The sequence below is a fragment of the Bubalus bubalis genome, chromosome 12 (assembly GCF_019923935.1).
Source record: "Bubalus bubalis isolate 160015118507 breed Murrah chromosome 12, NDDB_SH_1, whole genome shotgun sequence".
Taxonomy (NCBI): domain Eukaryota; kingdom Metazoa; phylum Chordata; class Mammalia; order Artiodactyla; family Bovidae; genus Bubalus; species Bubalus bubalis.
Genome location: NC_059168.1, coordinates 7,196,378 through 7,203,867, shown reverse-complemented (window position 1 = coordinate 7,203,867; position 7,490 = coordinate 7,196,378).

Genomic DNA, 7,490 nt, shown 5'->3' with positions numbered 1-7,490 from the left:
AAGGAAGGACCAAGGGGGCCCCCGCCATAGCCAAGACCAAGAAAGAGGGTGAGATCCATGGTCCTGCAGATAAATTACACCCTCTGGTTCACCAAAGAATGGACACTGCATACATCTGTCAAAATGCAGATGCCTTGGCCCCAGCACAGAACTCATGGATCATTTCAGAGGAGGTGAGAGGGAGAATGTGCCAATACTCATGCTTTGAACAAATTTCGCAGGTGAGTCTTATGCATGATAAGGTTCGAGAATCATTAAGACAAAATGTTGGTAGGTGGGACTTGCCTGGCAGTTCAGTGGTTGAGACTCTGTGCTCCGAAGGCAGGAGCCAAGGTTCACTCCCTGGTCCGGGAACTAGATTCCACAGGTCACAATTAGGGGGTTTGCATGCCACAAATAAAAAATCCCACACGCCAGAACTAACACCCAGCACAGGCAAACACAGAAATAAAAGTTTGAAGATAAAATGTTGATATGATAAGCAAGCATTACTTTTGCATGTAATTACACTTGCTCTTAAGAAAATATTTCATATTTCCAAACATTCAGAAAATTACATTTTAAGCTTTCAACTTGTCCTCTATTGAAAGACCTCCCAAAAGAAGGTGGTTTAAACTTGTGTGGCAAAAACAATTTCATTTTCTTTTCTTTTCATATTATCTTCAACTGAGCTTAAAGAGACACTCCTAAGTGCTCTCTGGTTTTTATTGCACAAAATTGGGCTGAAAGGGGTGACTTCATGTCAGTTTTGTGCAAGGTCTGGTTCAGATCACTGTTTGGGTTTGTACACAGATCTGAGAATGTCCCACTTCTCTTCAGGAAGCTGTTATTCAGTTCAGTTCAGTTGCTCAGTCGTATCTGATTTTTTGCAACCCCATGGACTACAGCATGCCAGGCCTCCCTATCACCAACTCCCAGAGCCTGCTCAAACTCATGTCCATCGCATCAGTGATGCCATCCAACCATCTCATCCTCCGTCGTCCCCTTCTTCTCCCGCCTTCAATCTTTCCCGGCATCAGGGTCTTTTCCAGTGAGTCAACTCTTTGCATCAGGTGGCCAAAGTATTGGAGTTTCAGCTTCAGCATCAGTCCTTCCAATGAATATTCAGGGCTGATTTTCATTAGGATGGACTGGTTGGGTCTTGCAGTCCAAGGATCTCTCAAGAGTCTTCTCCAAAACCACAGTTCAAAAGCATCAATTTTTTGGCACTCAGCTTTTTTATAGTCCAACTTTCACATCCATACATGACTACTGGAAAAACCATAGCTTTGACTAGATGGACCTTTGTCGTTTGTTATTAGTTTATTAAATTTTAGTTATTTGAAGGAAAAAATTTATTTATTACCTATTCTTCATATGGAAGTACATTTCATATGAATCCAAGAGTTAAATATAAGAATGGAATCATAAGAGTTAATTAAAAGAATGATTACAGAGTTTTCTGTATTACTCTGTGCAAACACATTTTAAAGCTTGGATTAAAACATAGATAAAAAGCTTTCCAAACCCAAAGGTGAATTTACCCGGCGAATCTCAAAAGCTAACTTGAGATCAAGTAGGTGGCCATGTGGGAAGTTCATTCCAGGACAATGAAGAAGCTGTTGCTAGAGTGAAGTCAACTGAAAAAAATAGAGTCATAACCTGAAAAGTAGTTATTTTATTTAGTGGGAACGTTTAGGACTCCAAGCCCAGGAAACAGCATCTCAGTAGCTCTGAGAAAATTGCTCCAAGCAGGCCGGAGGGGGAGTCAGGCTATATACAAGTTTGCAAAAAAGGGAGCAGGCAGTCTGAACATCAAAGATCAAGTATCAAATTAAGGAATCTAGTATTCTATGTATGGGAAGATGCAAACCTCTGGGATCATTTAATTCATTCCTTTCATATGTACTTCAGCTATCTGGGGTCCGTTGGATCATAGAAAAAGCAAGAGAATACCAAAGAAACATCTACTTCTGCTTTATTGACTATGCCACAGCCTTTGACTGTGTGGACTGCAATAAACTGTGGAAAATTCTATAAGAGATGGGAATACCAGATCATCTGACCTGCCTCCTGAGAAATCTGTACACAGGTCAAGAAGCAACAGTTAGAACTGGACATGGAACAACACACTGGTTCCAAATTGGGAAAGGAGTACATCAAGGCTGTATATTGTCACCCTGCTGATTTAACTTATATGCAGAGTATATCATGAGAAATGCTGGACTGGATGAAGCACAAGCTGGAATCAAGATTGCTGGGAGAAATATAAATAACCTCAGATATGCAGATGACATCACCTTTATGGTAGAAATTGAAGAAGAATTAAAGAGTCTCTTGATGAAAGTGAAAGAGGAGAGTGAAAAAGTTGGCTTAAAACTCAACATTTAGAAAACTAAGATCATGGCATCTGGTCCCATCACTTCATGGCAAATAGATGGGGAAACAGTGGAAACAGTGTCAGACTTTATTTTTTGGGGCTCCAAAATCACTGCAGATGGTGACTGCAGCCATGAAATTAAAAGACGCTTACTCCTTGGAAGGAAAGTTATGACCAACCTAGACAGCATATTAAAAAGCAGAGACATTACTTTGCCAACAAAGGTCCATCTAGTCAAGGCTATGGTTTCTCCAGTAGTCATGTATGGATGTGAGAGTTGGACTACAAAAAAAGCTGAGCACCAAAAAATTGATGCTTTTGAACTGTGGTGTTGGAGAAGACTCTTGAGAGTCCCTTGGACTGGAAGGAGATCCAACTAGTCCATCCTAAAGGAAATCAGTCCTAAATATCATTGGAAGGACTGATGCTGAAGCTGAAACTCCAATACTTTGGCCACCTGATGTGAAGAACTGACTCATTAGAAAAGATTCTGATGCTGGGGAAGATTGAAGGCAGGAAGAGAAGGGGATGACAGAGGATGAGATGGTTGGATGGCATCACCGACTTGATGGACATGAGTTTGAGTGAGCTCTGGGAGTTGATGATGGACAGGGAAGCCTGGTGTTCTGCAGTCCATGGGATCGCAAAGAGTTGGACATGATTGAGTGACTGAACTGAACTGCTATGCTATGCTAAGTCACTTCAGTTGTGTCCGACTCTGGGCGACCCCAACTATCTGGGGTCAAATCCTGTTTCCTTATTTGCCTTAAGTAATGGCAGATGACTGCCTTTTGCATCAAACCCCAGCACCACCCCCCACCCCCATCACAGTTTTGGGAGCCCTCATTCACATTTGGAAGTCAGGAATCGCTGATGGCTATGGCATTTCTCATTTATTGATACGGCAGGAAATATTTCATTTCACAGGGAGAAGGAAATCTCTCTTTCCTTCAAAAACTCTTTTCAACGACTTTGATGCCTGAAACTCATTTTTCTCAAGCGAGGCTTAAATGCTAGGACTCTGAGAGATCTAACATGCCAAAATGTGAGGTGTTCATTCAGAACTTTCTTAAAAAGGGAATATTTAGTAAAAGGGGCAAGGGGAAGCCCGGAGGAGGGAGGAGGTCTGCACAGCAACAAGAGACTGAAGTGTCAGACAGAGTTGCCCCCTTCCTTTTTCTGGGGCCAGCCTGCTGGGTTCCATTTCCTTCCCCTAAAGGGAAGGGACTAGCGATTGGGAGGCAATGCCTTGGGCTACCGAAGCAAAACTGCCGGAGCTAAAGGAAGCCTAACTCTTAATTCTGGTCCCTGGTCTGAAAGGAACAGAGGCAAGCCCGTTTCACTTTAGCCAGATAATAGATCAAACTGGGGAGAACAGATAAATCCATAAAAGGCTTTCACCCAGACCATATTTGCCATACAGAAAAAGAAAGGCATTCTATTTCAGCGCCTCTGGGCCTCCTCCCGGAGCTGAGCTAATTAAGGGTCACTCCAGGATCTTCTGAGTTTTCTTTGGTGGCTTCAGAGGGGAAAGATAGGAGGTGGCTTTGAACAAACAGGAACCTCACCCATAAAGCCAATCTCAGATTTCAGCCTCAGTTCTTTTGCCAGCTAAAGCATCCACGTGGAGAAGGGAGTGGGCCATTCTGCCAGGGAACTCACCCTTAGGGAAAGACAAAACCCCAACAGGCACAGAATAACAAAAGGTAATCTCAGAAACACGCTCTTAAGCCTTGGTCCCTTATCATCAAGACCAAACGTGGAGAACTGGATCCCTCTGGTGGAAGAGTACGGCATGTGTTTAGGCTTATAGGTCCGGGTTTGCCAAACTGTAGGCAGAGGTCTTCTGCAGTCTCTTGAGAAATTTCCATTGATTCCCAAAGCCTCCCCTGGTCCTCGCCTAGCTTAGAGCCTGGCAGTGGCCACACACGCCAACCCCTCATCTGGTAACTCTTCACGGTCTTGGGGTGTCACCTTGGGATTTTGTCCTCAACTCCACACTGCCACCCCCAAGTCTGAAGGCATTTTCTAGGAGAATTTGAAGAACAGCCAAATGCAAAGTCAAACAGGCAGAAAGCTTAGCGAGAGATTAGTTCACATTAAATATGTGCGTTTTGGCGCCTGCAGGGCAGTTTTATACTATTTATACAGGGCAGTGGAAAAACTATTTGGAGGTTTACTTTGCATTTAAAAAGTTGGCAATAAATTCACCTGTGAGTGATTCGAGCTGATGTGTGGCAGAGGCCAACACAATATTGTAGACAATTGTCCTTCAATAATTGTACTTTGTTCTATACTTTTCAAGATTGTACAATTATAATCTTTGATAATTAAAAAAAAATACACACACAAAGAAGCTGACAATAAATATATTAAAGTCACACCTTTTAAGTTTCTCTAAACATTTAAGGTGGATTCACATTCAAGGGGACTTCCCAAGTGGTGCAAGGTAAAGAATCTGCCTGCTAATGCAGGAGATGCAAGAGACACAAGTTCAATCCCTGAGTGGGGAAGATCCCTGGAGAAGGAAATGGCAACCCACTCCAGTATTCTTGTCTGGACAGTTCCATGGACAGAAGTGGACTAGTGAATCAGAACTTATAATTATTTGAGAAAATTAAATTCTCCTAAACTTTCCATTGCTATTTGTAGTCTTGCCAAGATGTCTATTCAAAAATGATTTGACTGTTTCAAGCGCTTAAGTTTTCACTTTATACTGGAATTTAAGTTCAATCTTTTGTCTCTGTCAACTCAAAATCTCAAACAATAGAAGTATACAGTTGCAAACATGCACAGTTTCCTTAATTAAGATATCAGTATCACAGATTAGATCTCATAAATATTCTTTAAATTTAGTTTTAAACTCTGCCCCCCCCCCCATTGAAAGATGTTTATCCATTATGGACTCCGCTCCCCCCCCCCCCATTGAAAGATGTTTATCCATTATGGAAACAATGTTGTCATTTCACACAATTTGGGGATTTCTTTCCTATAGAATTTCAGGGGGTGCCTTCTCAACTTGGGAAGCTTCTTAATGGCCAGAGATTTCAGGCAGGACATGATTGATCCTTGTCTGATGCTAATGGATTATGCCTGACCACAAGTAGGTGGTGGCTGGTCCATGGATCCATTATTCAAAGGAGGTCATCAGATAGTCCCAGACTTACAATTAATTATATAAGGACTAACTATTTGAGAAAGACCTTCAGAAGTGGCACCATAATGCACAATTTTCATTAGATTGTCTATGTGCATCTTAAGATACATAGTATTTTTTCGTTTCACTGTGAAGATCTTTAGAACGGATAGAATCTCCACTTTTTCAAATATTTCTTCTACTCCTGATATTAAATGATCCTTGCTTGAATTTTGACTCTCCTCTCATGACTTGTCTGAGTACTTGATCATGGTGTTCACAGTTGCTCTGTTAACAAGGAGATCAAGTTGAAGCAGCATTGAGAGGCTGCCGAGAGAGTTATTTCAGGCTTATTCACTGGAATATACGTGGACAATAAACTAGAGGGCTCTTTTGCTAAGAGTTGAGCAAGTTTTCTGTGCTATTCTTTCTTTTTTTAAAAAGTATAGTTGATTTACAATATTGTATTAGTTTCATGTGTAAAGTAATTCAGATATATATATAGATATGGGCTTCCCTGGTGGCTCTGACAGTAAAGAATCTGCTTGTGATGCAGGAGACCTGGGTTCAATCCCTGGGTTGGGAAGATCCCCTGGAGAAGGGAATGGTGACCCACTCCACTATTCTTGCCTGGAGAATTCTGAGGACAGAGGAGCTTGGCAAAATAAGGGTCCATGGGGTCACAGAGAGTCAGACTCAACTGAGCGACTAACACTTTGATACACACACACACGTGTGTACTCTTTTTCAGATTTTTCTCCATGATAGGGTCTAGGCACAGACCCACACATACATACACACACAGTGACTTTTGATTTACATATTTAAGATCAGGTAGATCAGTATGGAATCCATAGAGCTGAACTTACGAATTCAAAGCTACAGAGTTCCAGTAGTTGCACCCAACTGCAAGCGCTGGAGATGTGTAAGGGTGCAACTGTTTCAGTGACAAGTAACAGTGTCTTTAGGTAAGAAAAGCCAAGGTTTCCAGAGTCTGTTCAACAGCAGACTCCTTCCCTACCTTAGCATACCTCATCTTTCACCAGAAGTGGTTCTGTAATTCTCCTGGATAAAGGGAATCAAAGGCTATGATTAGTTACTTAAAAAAAAAAAAAAAAAAATGACAGTGTGCTAGTATTATTGAAAGGCCAAAGAAAGTTTGAAAAATGTCCATATTTTGTTGGGAAATAATCATAGGAATAACATGGATCGAGCAGTTGTTATTGCAATACCTTAAATGCCTCCCAAGAAGTCTATTAATTTCCCAAATCACATGGCCACTATCATCAGTTTTGAGATGAGAAAACCAAAGATTACTTGCCCAACATCATAAAACCAATCAATATAAGTGTGTTTTAGTCACTCAGTCATGCCCAACTCTTGGTGACCCCTGGACTATAGCCCACCAGGCTCCTCTGTCCATGGGATTCTCCAGGCAAGAATACTGGAGTGGGTCACCATTCCCTTCTCCAGGAGATCTTTCCCACCCAAGGATAGAACCTGGGTCTCCTGCATTGCAGGCAGATTCTTTACCATCTGAGTCACCAGTATAGGACCTTATATAAAAAAATTAGGCAGTCAGACTCCAGAGCTACCCTCATAAACCCTGGCCTATATCTACGCCCCCAAAACAAACTTTTTTGTCGCTTTTTCTTGGCATTTCCCTCCACATTTGATCTTCGCAATTCTTGTTACATTTCCCACTCGGACTATTTTAAAATAAACCCTAGAAACCATGAGGTATGTGTATCTGAGGATGCCTTCCTAAAATTCGCCAAATGTAGTTTCCACTTATTCACAGGGTTGTGTGTAATTGGATTACTTGCATAATACCGAGGCACAAGTGCCCTAAACATTCATATCAGAAACACCATTCTCATTTTTTCTAGCCTCCTTTGACAAACACTTCCCCACCCTGTACTCAGCCTGTTCTCCTTGTTAGCAGTCTATGCAGAGATGTACTGCTATATTTTCTGAGTATGACTGGTTACCTCT